At 38.8% G+C, this 15,557-nt stretch overlaps 1 pseudogene; it reads left to right on the top strand.

Moving 5' to 3' along the window:
- Positions 1–1,894: 1,894 nt before the first annotated feature.
- LOC149209453 (membrin-11 pseudogene) lies at positions 1,895–2,744 on the top strand (annotated as a pseudogene).
- The last annotated feature ends 12,813 nt before the right edge of the window (positions 2,745–15,557 follow it).

Genomic DNA, 15,557 nt, shown 5'->3' with positions numbered 1-15,557 from the left:
TTATGTTTTCTAGGAATTGTAGGCAAACCAGCAACACCATTTTTCTTTAATAAGCGGAGACTGTTATAGTTTAAATGTCCAAATCTAGCATGCCATAATAAACTTGATGGAAGTGTACCTTCTTCATGATGAGAAATATATGAGAAATGTTGTGCATGAGCAGAATTTCCTTGCAGTTTAAGAAGTCTTTCTTCTTCTATACCCCTCATGACAAGTGAGTGGTCAGATGCCTTTCTTACCTCAAGCTTGCCATCAAACATATGAATGGAGTGACCTTGCTGGCGGATGTGGACCAGGGACAGCAAGTTTCTCTTGAGCTGTGGGAGATATAGAACATGATCCAGAAGAAAGTCTGGAAGACCAGGCAGTTTAAGCCTGATTGTGCCAAGCCCTGATGGCTTGATTTTTGACTGATCTGCAAAGTATACTGCTCCATCAACATTGTCAGTGAAATCTTCAAAAAAATCTTTCCTATGAGTCATATGACAGGTTGCTCTTGAATCAAGCAACCAGTCATTTTTCGAAGAAGCAAGTGAAGTATTAAACAAATCTTCATTTACTCCAATGTTACATTGTGCCTCAATATAGTGAGCGGATTCAGGTGCTTTACCTTTGTCTGTATCATTAGTTTTACCTTTCTGCTAATTTCTTCTCTGCTCAATTTTATCCCATGGTAGCTTGCATGTAGAAGCATCATGTGATCCATTTCGTTTGCAGCGAATGCAATGCAGATCTGCCTTTTCTCCTTGAGAATGTCTGCCCCCCTGCCTCTGAAGTATCTTCCTCTTCCTCTTCGTCCACCTCTTCCTCTTGTAGAATCTTGAGTAGGATGCTTTTCTTTATGAGCAAGGCAAACAGTCTCTTCAGAAGATTCAGGGACTGTTTTCTTTCCAAAGGCTTTCTCTCTTTCAGCAAACTTTTTCACAATAGACTCAAAGGTTATGTATTTAAGATTTCCATTTGCTTGTAAAGACTCAAGATAATTGGAGTAGGTAGGATAGAGTGCTTTGAGAAAGGCAATAAGAGAGATATCCAGCTCAACCTTAGTGGATTTAATATCATGCATTATAGATTTTATTTCAGATGCAAGGGCAAGGGGATCATTATTTTTCAGTTCAAGAGTGAAGAGTTTAATCATGAGCTGAACAACTTCAAGTGCAGAATGTGAATCATAGAGTTCTTTCAGCTTTTGTAAAGCTTCAAAGGCAGTGGAATAGGATGAAATATGACGACTTACTTCTTCATTTACAGATGCTGCGATCAATGCATAGGCTTTGCTGTTCTTGTTTTCCCAAATGACAAGTTCTTTATCTGATGTAGGCTTCACAGGGGCTTTGTCTTCTTCTCCGACACACACTCCTTTCCACAACTCATTGTAGATGAGGGTGTGTTTTACCATCTGGGACCATTCAGGATAGTTCTCCTTGCCAGTGAGAACTATTCCTACCATAGAAATGATTGAATGCATTCTGTAAAAGAATATCTCTGCTAAAAAAAAACTTTTGTTGATAAAAAAAAACTTCTGCTGAAAAAATCCTTATGCCACAGCCTTATGCACTTTATTTTCTTCTAACGTTTGCATCAGCATTTCTTATATCACTGCACTATTACTATGTTTTGAAAAAAAAAATGCTCAAGGGATCACTTCAATATATATCAATATATCACTTCAATATATATGTAATGCTACAAAACATTCTGGAAACACCGCAATATTTTGAAAGCTTTGAATCATATAAACTGCGTATATCATGAATTTAATAAACTGCTCAACGCTATATAGAAACCGCCATACTGAAGTTTAAAAAATTAACTGCATAATACTAAAGCCCTTGCAGTCTTCGTAATACCCAGCGTTACTGGCAACTGTTGAGGCTTCTCGCGTTCTGCGAAAATGTCTTTGATTGTAAATGATGAGTTTCAACGCATTCTTCGTTTCCTCAACACCAATGTTGATGGGCGACAGAAGATCATGCTTGCCCTGACTTCTATCAAAGGAATTGGTTAGCGTTTGGCCAACCTTGTATGCAAGAAGGCCGATGTCAGGCCGAACCACTCAGGTGGTATCCAATGCTCTTGACATGAAACTCAGGGATGACTTGGAACGCTAATAACTCCACTCTTTGCCGACGGAAATTTGCAGAGAATGAGCGTTATCAGTGAACACACTGCGAAATGGATGCAGTCGGTTTCTTTGAAGATCAGGAACCAACGCAGTCTTCGTTACTACTGGGGCCTTCGGGTGCGTGGACAGCACACAAAGATCACTGCTCGCAAGGAAAGAGGGTAGATTACTGCAATATAGTAACGAATGCACAGAAAAAAATGGAGACTCTGCTCATGTAATGCAAATTTTTGACGATGAAACCCGAGCCAGGCAGTCGGCACGTAATTCATCATACATGCTTGATGAGGCTTATGCTACTGGAGTGGCTGTTCTTTCAAAGTATGCAGAACAAAGAGATCGTTTGAAGCAAGCACAGCGGAAAGCTCTAGACATTCTCAATATTGTTGGTTTGTCTAATTCTATACTGAAGATAATCGAAAGACGACATCGGTTAGATAAGTGGATATCTTACATTGGCATGTTCCTTACAGTTGTAATCATCGTAATTGTTTGGAGATGAGCTGTACAACAACCATGGCGGCGAATGTCTTCCAGGAGGTCTGCAGATAATTCACAAAGGGGACGTGCTTCTTTCCGTAAGGCTTCAGAAGAAACCGTCGGCCTTCTTACTGCATAGCAGGCTTTGAGTCTGTTAGGGCAGAAAATACCATATGCCGCATTCAGGTTGGCATGGAAAGGGCGCGTCAGAGTAATGAGCGAGACAAGCAACAGACAATGAAAACTGGCGTGGAAAGGGCAGAGCAGTGCTCAGGACTGAGCAGTGCTCAAGACAGAGGAGCGCTCAGGACAGAGGCAGGAGTTACACTTTTTTTAGAACCTGGGACCTGTGCTCTGATACCATGTCAGGCCAGGGTAACTCCAGAATAGGCAGAAGAAAAACTAATTGCATAATTCATTAGCTAACTATCATTTATATACATAAATGGGACGGATCAGTTCATCTTCTTGTTGACTGTTCACGTTCCAGTTCACCCATCCGTTGAGGATTAGGTGTCAACAAAAACCAACTTGCTTTGGCCTGTATGAATTCACAATTTTTGTTCTACTCTCACAACAACTTGAATTTACAGAAGATCCTCCAAAGAAACAAGACTTGAGGACAAGTCTTCAGATAAGCAAGGGAGAAGGTCTCAAAAGAAACTTATTTTGCGCAGTTGAATTGACGAGAGAACTTGTATTGTATGGAAGTTGGGACCTAAAACATTTTTGAAACCATTGGGCAGAAGGGACCTGAGATGTTAGAAAGAAATATGTATATACTGCATAAAAATGTGCATGAGAGTAGGGACTTGAGTTATTATGAATCAATTGCAGATGGGACCTGAACGACATCAACAACCAATGGACCGGAATCAATGAAGGATGCTAGAATAGAAAGGAGAAATAAATTTTATTCAATCCATCTAGATATTTCATCAAAAGACATTTGACTAGAAGACATCATAGGCTTTATCACAAATTATCAAGGATTACAAGTACTGTAAGTACAAATTTCTGCTCTTGAAAAATCATTTTTTTTAGAAATTTTTAGAAACATGTTAAAATTACAATTAGTACCTGAAAGCATAATTTTACTTACATTTTCATTTCACTATCCTCATCCTATAATTTTTACTTACTCATTTCACTACTCTTATCCTATTATCCTATTCATAACCATTATCCTATATCTAATACTATTATGGTCTATATTTATAATTCCATACTCCATTCCATATCCATTTCGTCTCCTAACCATAATTTTTTTTGAAAGCAAAAAGGATCAGAATAGAGGGTTCAACAACTGAAACCCTAAGAACCTGCACAACCAATACCAACATTAGTATCATGGAATTAATTTTAAAACATGACCTAAATGTGGTCATTTTTAAAATTAAAATGAGTTATATTGAAATACAAACCTATGGAAGCATGCACATTATAACAAATACAAAGTGGAAATGATTTATTGTAATATGTTATAATGGCACATAAGAAATGATACTATTAAAGTAACGAGGGTTATTATAAACACATACAATGCACATACATGTCATTATGATAATCAAACAATGCATGTTATGAATGCTTTGGAGGAATAAGCAGAAGGCAATGGAGGAAGTGGATATATGGACGATGACAGTTGAATAGGGATAGGACCATACAATGTGTAATCAAAACCATTCAAATGTAAATCAAAACATAACGCATAACAAATACGAACCAACAATAATGAAACATATGGTTTGCAAATAATACGATGGTATAAGTGGCATATCAGTCAAGGTCAAACAATGAATGTCGCGACAGTACTAAGGAATGGTATGTGGGACAGTCATGACAACCATGATGGAATAAGGGACGGCCACGATGGAAGCCATCAAAGCAGGTAAATGGTCAAACATAGTTTTAAATACAAACAATAGAGGGTTCAAACACCATCGTGAGTTTGCAAACAATCTACCATTGAATACACAGGGTTTGCCATTGTATACATAGTTGTTGTGAATATCGTTCCCTCTCCACCATCACAGCCATTCTGAGGGCTGAGGGAGAGCGACGAGATATTGCGAAAGCATATTTTAGCATATGGTTGTGAGCTTGATATGCATGTTTGAGTGAAGATACACGAGAAAAGAGGAAAATAAACCAAGAAGGCAAGCCAGAAGATATAGTGGTTGGGGATTAGAGTGATAAGGAAGAAATCCGGTGAGATCAAGAGATAAACCTAGAAGACTAACGGGGAAAGTGGAGTTAGTTCAAAGCAATCTCGTGTGAAATAAGGTAAGATCGAAACTTGATTTTCCTCATTTAATGCAACAGATGGTTATGAGGAAATCACACGATTCTTTAATTAAAATAGAAGTTAAACTCTAAGATAGGGAAGTGCTCCAACTTCTATTGATTATTGTCATTAGCCGTCTCTGCCATCATTCAAAGAATAGATGTTTTGAACCGATATTTAACAAGTGCCAACCATAATAAAATGCAGTTCAGTTGAGTCAAAATCAAAGGAAATCAATATAAGTCATTATGGCCAGGTAACTCCATTAAATCACCAAATTGAATGTTTGATTGCAGAACCAAACATTTTTGTTAATATTTGAGTAATGTCACGAAGGGTTTAGTGTAGTTATGAATACATAAACACAGACTTTTTCCAAGAATAACGAAAACGAAGTGTTAAAGTGCAGTTTTGAAAACACATGTTGTCGCCAAATTAAAACATATAATTTGATTGTAATTTTGATTGCATAAACACGTGTTGGGTAATGAAACAGAATGATGAGTTAAGGTCTGATTTCATAAGTGTGTGTCTACACCAAATTGGTCAATAAAACAGAGCATTGAACTTGCAAAGGAATGCATAAAAATGGTTCGTTAAATACACAGTGAGTTCAAAAACCATGGTTTTATTGTGTAAACAGTGAGTTCAAAAGGAAAAAAATCAAGGGTTGAATGCATAGACAATGGATTTAAATGCATAAATGGTAAATTTGATTGCATAAATAGTAAGATTATTTGCATACATAGTGTCATAAATATGACCAATAGTAAACGAAGGAAAGAACTCCAGTTTATTTATGAACGAGATCTGAATAATGGTGTTGACATATGATTTTTTTACATAAGAATGAGTTAAGAGAAGTCACAAGGAATTTCAAAAAGAAAAAAATCATGATATGATTTTGTTTAAAAAAAAAACAAAGATCTATTTCCAAGTCTTCATTTATAAACAATGATATGCATGAAGGAATAATTTTTTGTATGGATAGAATAGGGATGTGGTAGAAAAGGACAGAGCTGAGAATGGATTTTGCATCAGAAAAGGTAGTTTGATTTTGATTTTCAGTCATAGATGTTAATAAAAAAACATTGATTCATTGATTGCAGAAAAACAGAGACAAAAAGAAGCTTGGTTTTATCATTCTAAAGAATAACAAGAGAGAGGTAAGCCTTCTACAAACTCAATCAAAAAGGATTTGTATGCACAAATGATTGTTATTTTTTGTTAGGGTCCCACCCTAACCCCATTATTTATGTAGTAGGATCAAGTCATAGTTATAGTTAAGTAAAGAGTCAATAAAGCCCATATTAATAATTGTAAGTGGTTAACCTGCATTTGATGACGGGACCATAGTTAGTTGCAAATGGGCCATCGTATTAGATAGATCGTATTAATAAGAACCATGGTATTTCTCCATGGTATTACATGTATGAGTCATATATAAAGGATAGAGACTCCCTGCAAGGAGCATCGTGTCTTATTTTCTAATCGAGCTCTGCTCTATTGGAGGTTTCCCCCTCGAAGAGGCAAGTGAACATTACTTTCTGAATACTAAAATACCTGCTATTATTTCTCACTATTCTATGTTCTGGGCATATTTCTGTGCATATTTGGTATTCTTGTATCATCTTGGAGGTTAATATAATAACAAGTGGTATCAGAGCGCTGTCTAGGGCCGGTGGGATCTCCATTTTTTAGCATTTTTTTTTTGGCTAGAGACGTGTTCTGGCGTCTTTAAACCATGGGATCTGTCGTTGAGCACATAAACCTGCGGATTCAGGGAGGCATGCACACAGGAAATACAAGAGGTGGTCACGCTTGTTGGACTCCCTTGTAACCCCTATGGGTACCCCTTCGAGTAGTAGCACATTAGACAGAACCATGCATGGACTATCTTCCAAGTACCCTTTAGTATATCAGAAGTCCACTAGCTCCCTTGAAACCTCGCCATATATAAAACATCGACCATCTGGCTACTACAGTACACCGAGAATAGCACTCAGAGAGATTACTCGCCCATACGATAGGGTAGTCGGGATGTACGACTAAGGGTACGGTTGATCCTCCTTGGTTAGTGCCCCTGAAAAATTGGGCTGAGTACTACTGTCAGACCCTTATGTATATTGCGATCTATAGCACCTGACACTCCTCGAGACCACAGTTCCCTTTTCTATCTCTGGATCACGCATAATCTCTGCCAGATCAGATCTTGCAAGTGGGGTTTGCAGCAACAGCAGAAATCAATCCCACAGCTCAGATCCATAGATTCATAGCAGCAATCTATTCCACCACTCAGATTTATCCGATCAACCATTCAGATCTCTCAGATCCACCAGAGCTGCCATCCAGATCTGAGTAGTTGTGTGGGTTCCTATACTGGGGCATGATTTTCATAGGACTTTTGGCAGCATTGACATTTTGGGGATTCGACTACTACAGTATTCCTAAGACCCCTCGGGGCGCTTATTGGTGATCTAGCCCATAAGAATCAGGACGACGAGCTGAGCAAGGTGGTACCATTCAATTGTTAGTGAAATTTTTTTTGGGTGGTCCCAAATCTCAAGTACATCGGATCGGTGCATGGTAGAAACTAGAGCTCAAGCTATGGCCAATAAGAAGATCGAAAAACTTGAACAATCCTTGAAAGACCTCTAAGATCAACTGACGACACTAACTAACGCACTCTCAAAGGGCAAGGCGGAAGCCCGCAAGGAGGCATATATTGGAAATGAACACAGTGAGGGTGATTCTAGCCACTCTCTTCACCTCTGGGGCACCCACCAACAATCCCGTCTGCGACCACCCAAGTTGGATATGTATAAATTTGATGGTTCTCACCCAGCAGCATGGGTATCACAAATGGAGCAGTATTTCAATCTGAATTACATCTTAGATAATGAGACTCAGCTTATGGTGGGGAGCATGTACTTGGACAATGAAAGATGGAAATGGTGGCAATGGCATCAACGTTGCAATGGAAGGTTCTTGACTTGGGACACCTTCAAAAAAGCTCTTATAGAGCGCTTTGATCATGACCCTACTTTTTTGGGTCGTCTCACTAAGCTCTGATAGACTGGCATAGTGGATGAATATATTACAACCTTTGAAGCCTTAGCTTTCCGCACTACGGGTCTCCAAGATGCATTCTACACAGAATGTTTTATCAGTGGTCTTAAAGAGGCCATACAAGCTCACGTCCGATTGCACCAGCCTCCCACATGGTCGGAGCCTTGCAGGGTAGCTCGTAAAGTTGAACGTGCATTAGAGGCCCAGTCCAATCGCCCAAATTTCACCGCCAAGGGTTGCCCCCCACAGGCTCACAACACTACTCAAACACTTAAGGTTCAAAAGGTGTCACCTACAGAAATGGCGGAAAGAAGAAAGCAGGGATTATGTTACTACTGTGATGAAAAATACTCCCTAGGTCATAAATGCAAGGAGCCCATCTTTTTTCCAATTGATGCTACCGATTACAGCTCATTAGAGGAAGCCCCACCACTTGAGGAACCTGAGGAGGAAGAAGAGGACAACCAGAAGGACAATGTCCCTGACGAACCAGTTATTTCGCTGCATGCTTTGGCAGGGATTTCTTCACCTCAAACTCTCAAAATCAGAGGTTTTATTAAGCACCACCCAGTAGTAGTCTTGATTGATAGTGGAAGCACACATAATTTTATCCATCAAAGAGTCGCAGAAGTAGTGCATTGTTTTGTATGAGCCGTTTCTAACTTCCAAGTCCAAATTGTGGATGGGGGAACAATGAAATGTGAAGGTCGTTGTGAAAATGTCAAACTTCAAATGGGGGATTATCAGTTGAAGACCCACATGTTTGCCATACACATGGGAGGGTGCGACATTGTCCTCGGTGCTGAATGGCTTCGCACACTTGGGCCAATCACAATGGATTTCCAGGAGTTATATATGAGCTTTAAGCAGAACAACTCCACACATACCCTCTACGGACTCCAGGCTGGAGATCCCTCTATCATCAGCTCACATAGGATGGAAAAATTGTTAAAAAAGGGCCATCATGGAGTTATAGGTCAATTTAATGCCATCTAGGCCGTCGAACCCAATTCGCTTCCAATTCATCCTGAGATGCAACAGATTTTAAATAACCATCTGCCAGTCTTTGACAAGCCTCATGAGCTTCCACCCTCGAGAGGGGAACATGATCATAGCATCACTTTGGTCCCAGGGGCCCAACCACCAAATGTGTGCCCATATCGATATCCGTTCGCCCAAAAGAATGAAATAGAAAAAATAATCAAGGAACTTTTGGAAGCCAGAGTCATTCATCCCAGCATTAGTCCTTATTCATCACTGGTGGTCATGGTGCTCAAGAAAGATGGGGAATGACGTATATGTCCACGTTTCAGGGCCCTCAATAAGTTGACCATCAAAGATAAATTTCCCATCCCGGTTGTTGATGATTTTCTAGATGAACTAAATGGGGATCAATTCTTCACTAAGCTGGATCTTCGCTCAGGCTACCACCAAATTCGCATGAAAGAAGTCGAAATTCCAAAGACTGCATTCAGAACTCATGAAGGCCATTATGATTTCCTGGTCATGCCATGCGGTCTTTATAATGCCCCATCTACTTTTCAGAGCCTTATGAACCACCTCCTCAAACCATATCTCAGAAAATTTGTCCTTGTTTTCTTTGATGACAACCTCATCTACAGTTGCACTTGGGTTGCACATCTTCAGCATGTAGATCTGCTCTTGCAACTGCTCCGCAAGCATAAATTATTTGTTAAGATGTCCAAGTGTTCTTTTGGCATGGAAGAAGTTGAGTATTTGGGCCACATTATGGGGCGTGAAGGTATCAGGGTGAATCCCAAAAAGATCCAGGCAATGCAGGATTGGCCTCAACCTAAGACCTTGAAGAGCCTGTCGAAAATTATGGTCGCATTTCGAAACCCCTCACTCAACTCCTCAAGAAAAATTCATTCCTCTGGAATGATGAAGCACAACAGGCCTTTATAGCTCTAAAAAATGCCATGTGTTCCACTCCAGTCTTAGCACTACCCGACTTCACCAAATATTTTGTCATTGAATGTGGTGCTTCGGGTACGGGTATTGGGGCGGTCTTAATGCAAGAAGGCCGACCCTTGGCCTTCACAAGCCAACAACTATGTGGGAAGAATCTGGGACAATTTACCTATGAGAAGGAAATGATGGCCATCTTACATGCAGTAGATACCTGGCGACCTTACTTATTGGGGCGACGCTTCCAAATCCGCACAGACCATCATAGTCTTAAATATTTTTTGGAGCAACGCCTATCCTCACCACAACAAAATAAATGGCTCGCCAAAATGCTGGGATATGATTATGAGATCATTTACAAGAAAGGGCATGAAAATATTGTAGCAGATGCATTATCTCGCCAATTTGAGGAGGAAAGTACCCTCCTCGCAATTTCCCTTCCCATTCTAGAATGGATTGAAGAGGCTCGCAGGGAATGGTTTTCACATCCCTGGCTCTCCCAACTCATTACTCAATTGCAGGCGGATCTAAATTCCACCAAGGGCTACTTGTGGCAGGATGAGATTCTTCGCTACAAGGATAGAGTCATAATATCACCAACATCCAACCTCAAAAGCCGCATTTTGGTGGAGTTGCATTCATCCCCCATTACAGGACATTCAGGCTTTCAGAAGACGTATGCTCGCACTAGAAGATCATTTTTTTGGAGAGGCATGAAAAAGGACATTCTTACTTTTGTAGCGGAATGTGATGTCTTTCAGTGCCACAAAGGAGAGACAGTCAAAGCACTAGGCACATTACAACCATTGTCCATCTCAGCATCAATATGGACGGAGGTTTCTATGGATTTCATTACAGGTCTTCCAAAGTCAGGGAACAAGTCAGTCATCATGGTGGTTGTGGAACAACTTTCTAAGTATGCTCATTTTTGTGCCCTACCCCACCCTTTTACACCGACTTTGGTCGCTCAATCTTTCATGGATCAGATCTTCAAATTGCATGGCATGCCCACTTCTATTGTGTCTGATCGTGACCCAATCTTCACCAGTAATTTTTGGCAGGAACTCTTCAGGCTACAAGGTACCCAACTAATGCTCAATACTTCCTATCATCCACAAATGGATGGTCAAACTGAAGCAATCAACAAATGTTTGGAAACCTACCTTAGGTGTTTCACTTCAGAAAATCAACATCTTTGGGTATAGTGGTTACCTCCAGCTGAATGGTGGTATAACACCAACTATCATGCCACCACCAAAGTGACTCCCTATGAAGCAGTTTATGGTCAACTCCCTCCTTCCCCTACTTCTTATATCAAGGGGTGCTCAAAGGTACAAGCAGTGGATCAACTCCTACAGAACTGCACAACCATGCTCGCCATCTTAGAGAGAATCTTCATCAAGCTCAAAACCACATGAAGCAACAGGTAGATCAGCATCTCTTAGAATGCCAATTTCAAGAAGGGGATCAGGTATTTTTGAGGCTGCAACCATATAAGCAAACATCACTCAAAGACAAGGGTTGTCAGAAACTATCTCCAAAATTCTACGGACCATATCGAGTAACTCAACACATTGGAGAAGTGGCCTACAATCTAGCTTTGCCACCCACTGCAAAAATCCATCTAGTTTTCCATGTCTCATGCCTCAAGAAAGTGATTGGGAACAATTTCAGAATTCAAACCAATCTACCTAAATTGGATGACGAATGGTCAATGTGGCTCCAACCTGAACAGGTCCTCGACACATGAGAATAACACTTGTGTGGCCGCATGATCAAGGAAGTCCTCGTTAAGTGGAAAGACACCTCTCCGAAAGATGCAACCTGGGAACCAGCCACTATTCTTCAATAGTTTCCGCAGCTTCAGCCTTGAGGACAAGGCTATTCTTAAGGGGGAGGGCATGTTAGGGTCCCACCCTAACCCCTTTATTTATGTAGTAGGATCGAGTCATAGTTATAGTTAAGTAAAGAGTCAATAAAGCCCATATTAATAATTGTAAGCGGTTAACCCGCATTTAATGACGGGACCATAGTTAGTTGCAAATGGGCCATGGTATTAGATAGATGGTATTAATAAGAACCATGGTATTGCTCCATGGTATTACATGTATGAGTCATATATAAAGGATAGAGATTCCCTGCGAGGAGCATCGTGTCTTATTTTGTAATCGAGCTCTGCTCTATTGGAGGTTGCCCCCTCGAAGAGGCAAGTGAACATTACTTTCTGGATAATAAAATACCTGCTGTTATTTCTCAGTGTTCTATGTTCTGAGTATATTTCTGCACATATTTGGTATTCTTGTATCATCTTGTAGGTTAAGAGCATAACATTTTTATTGCTCAAAATGAAGTTAATGACAGTAGAAGGGTATATACACTGGTTTTTAGAAAACATGGCCACCAAGATAAAGCCAAAATTTCAAATAGAACAATGGAAGAAGGAAACAATAGAAAAATTGTATCAGGTAGGACTTATAGGGTTTTTACAAAGATTCAATGGTCACAGTGTGGGGATAACCAAAGAATTTGTGAATAACTATACTCAGGAGAAAACAAGGGTAGGGAACCTACTTATTCCAGTGACTCAAGAATAAATTTCCCAAGCACTAGACCTTCCATTTACAGGGGAAAATTATCACAAGGGTATACATTTCAAGGAGAAAGCCTGGACTTTCTTCTTGGGGAAAAATAGGAAAGGAACCTTTGACAAGGCCAAAGATATGCCTAGGGCGTGGTTCAATGAGCCATGGGGAGAACTAGTATTGATTATTCAGAAATTCTTCACTTTTGATAGGGGAAAAAGTGTGGCACACTTGTATCATGTTACGCTCCTCCAACACATTAAGGGGGAAGTCAAAATAAACCTGTCATACTTCTTCCGAAGTCTCATTAAGATGATAGAATCAACAAGAAATGAGAATAAACCAAGGGATGCACAAGTCTATCATCAAGGGCTCATAAAAATATTTGTAGAAGATCAAGTCAAAACACAGGGCATAACTTGGAGAGAATTTTTAAATCAAAAATAGTATCAGGAACAAGTCATTGAGGAACAAAAAACAATAGAGCAGGAAACCAGGGGCATTATGACTTCACCATTTTATCCCAGAGCAAGATCCAAGAAACAAACCAACACTGTCATGGGTTAAAAGGAAACATCCACCATATCCACTCCTAGGAAGCCTAGGAGGAAGAGCCCAGTAGAAACAAGCAGCAAGGACCAAGAAGTACAAATTGTAGAAACATGTTCTACAGAGAAGCAAGTAGAGGATATCATTGAGAGACTGGAGAAAGAAGCTCTAGAGAAAGACTCTTATTTTGATGATGTGGCAGCAACATCATTTGTAAAAGACATACAGGAACTCGAAAAAGAGTTACACTTGAGCAAAATTAAAGACTTAACAGACTAGTTAGAAATAAATAAGATTCTAGAAAGGCACTTGAAGAAGGAAAACAAGGCAAGTAAGAAGAGAAATACAAAGCTAGTTAAGAAAAATGAAAAATTAACTGAAGAAATAGGCAAACTAAAGAGAAAGAATGACATACTTTGCAAACAAGCATTCAAGTGGTTTGAGGAAAAGAACATGTGGAAAGACAAATATGAAAAATAGAAGGTCAAGGCTACTTTGTATAAAGAAGAACACAACATGGGGATAGACTATCTGTTAGAGGTAGCACAGAAGGAGGCATCAAGGTCCGGAACAAGATACATAGCAAGGGTAAGGAGGTCCAAGAGGAAGAAACAACCATGAGGACATGCTTGAAGATCAGCAAGGGGGAGATGTTGGCCCTCAGTTTTGGTCCATTTTTGCTTAAGGAAACTTACTTAACTCTTATATTATCCATCCATTTTCCATCACATTCAGCTCATTTTGATGTATTTTATGCAAATTTATGTATTTAATTTTAATTTTGCAATTTCTAGAAGTTTTTATGAAAATTGAATTTCAAGTGCAATTTTTGGACAGAATCAGAAATTCCCGTAATAGATATATGGATGTCATACTTGAATGACACCTAGGCTCGAGTTGGATAAATGAATGGAAAGCTTGGGAACTAGGATTGAACTAAATCCAATTGGTTCAGTCAAAACAAGTGAAATCAGGCCCGGTCAAAGCTGGTCAAACATGACCAGTCATCCAGAAAATCCCTAGGAAATACGACAGTTTTGTGATTTCATGGGATTGCCCATATATTTAGTGATAGATTAGATGGATTCAAATTGGATAGATGGATATGAGTAGATAGAGTTGTTAAATAGACTTTATATCAGCTTGTTTCATGATCTTCTATTTAAAGCCAAAACTTTGAAGGCTTATGTGTGTAGGTTGTGTATAACTTTATGCTGAGACATTTGAATATTTGAAGATAATTTGAAGAACTTGTTCTACTTCCATTTTGTTGTTCATTGGTGTGGATGAGTGACTGAAGTTTCAGTAGTTGATAGAATCTTCAAGTGTGCAAGGCAAGGGTGGAGGGCCCCCACTCCAAGTTAAGTACACTTCATTATTAAACTAGCTTAAATTTTCATGTACTAGTTGTTTCAGAATTATTCACTTGTTTTGTTTCAGATTTTCTTACTTGAATTGACGAGTAATTATTTATATGGTTGATTAATCATAGTTTCTTTATCACTTTGATAAGAAGGGACAACAAAGGGTTCATGTTAAATCCTCCTTCTGTTGAATTAATGGATCAAAACTAGAATTCATCTTTAGTGTGTTTAAGTTGTTTTATGCAATTTCAATTTCTAACAATGGCATAATGATGAGTGAATTGTGATGAGGAATACCAAATATATCTTAAGTTACGAGTCTCCTTCATTGTTTATTCATGCATCATGAGTTGTTAATTAATGATTGTTGATTTCTTTTCATTAAGCGATATTGCAGAGGAAGGACACAAATGGATCTCTTAAGTTAAGAGCCACTTCATCTTACATACATTGCAGAAGTGAATTATAAATTGTCTAAATATATTTATATTTGTAATATGCACTTCCTTAAATCCTTATATTTTATCTTCTAAGTTTGGCTACATTTGATATCCATACATTGTGGACATGCCTCCAGTTTTACAAACCTGGATTGTTAATGAATACCTGTGTTAACTTGTGTTAATAAATTAGCTCAACAATTGAAATAGTAGTGGAATGATCCATCAACAATGTAAAGTTTTGAAAAACAGTCTCAAGTTAAATTGGTTTTATAATGCCCTCTTTGAAAAATATTTGGGAACTGATTTATCTACTAAACGATGATTTTATAAACTAAAATACCTCAAATAATGGCTTGATAAATCTACTATCATGCCTCTACACTATCAAAGTTCTATAATATACATAATTATAAATATCATTATCAATTGCAAGGTTTAGAATTACCTTTTTGCAACCATCTTTGGCCATAATCTCATATAGGTTCAAAGTTAGAACTAGACTGTTCTTTTAATAACGTCAGGGAACTCCTACACTTTCACCAAAAACCTTCAATATAGAAAAATGCATCCCAACATCGAATCTACACCATGAAAAAGAAAAGCTTCTAATCAAAATAAAACATTTACTACTTATAAGGGTTCTGGTGCAAGAAATGGAAGGATAGTACACAAAAGAAAGAATAGAGAACCAATCATCAACAAGTCGACCATCATAGTAAGTATTCTAAA

This window comes from Pinus tabuliformis, chromosome 1_2 (assembly GCF_031772625.1).
Source record: "Pinus tabuliformis cultivar Carrire ecotype Pingquan chromosome 1_2, CPIR1, whole genome shotgun sequence".
Lineage (NCBI taxonomy): Eukaryota > Viridiplantae > Streptophyta > Pinopsida > Pinales > Pinaceae > Pinus > Pinus tabuliformis.
The sequence above is the reverse complement of the archived record's forward strand: the minus strand, read 5'-3'. Positions and strand labels throughout refer to the sequence as shown.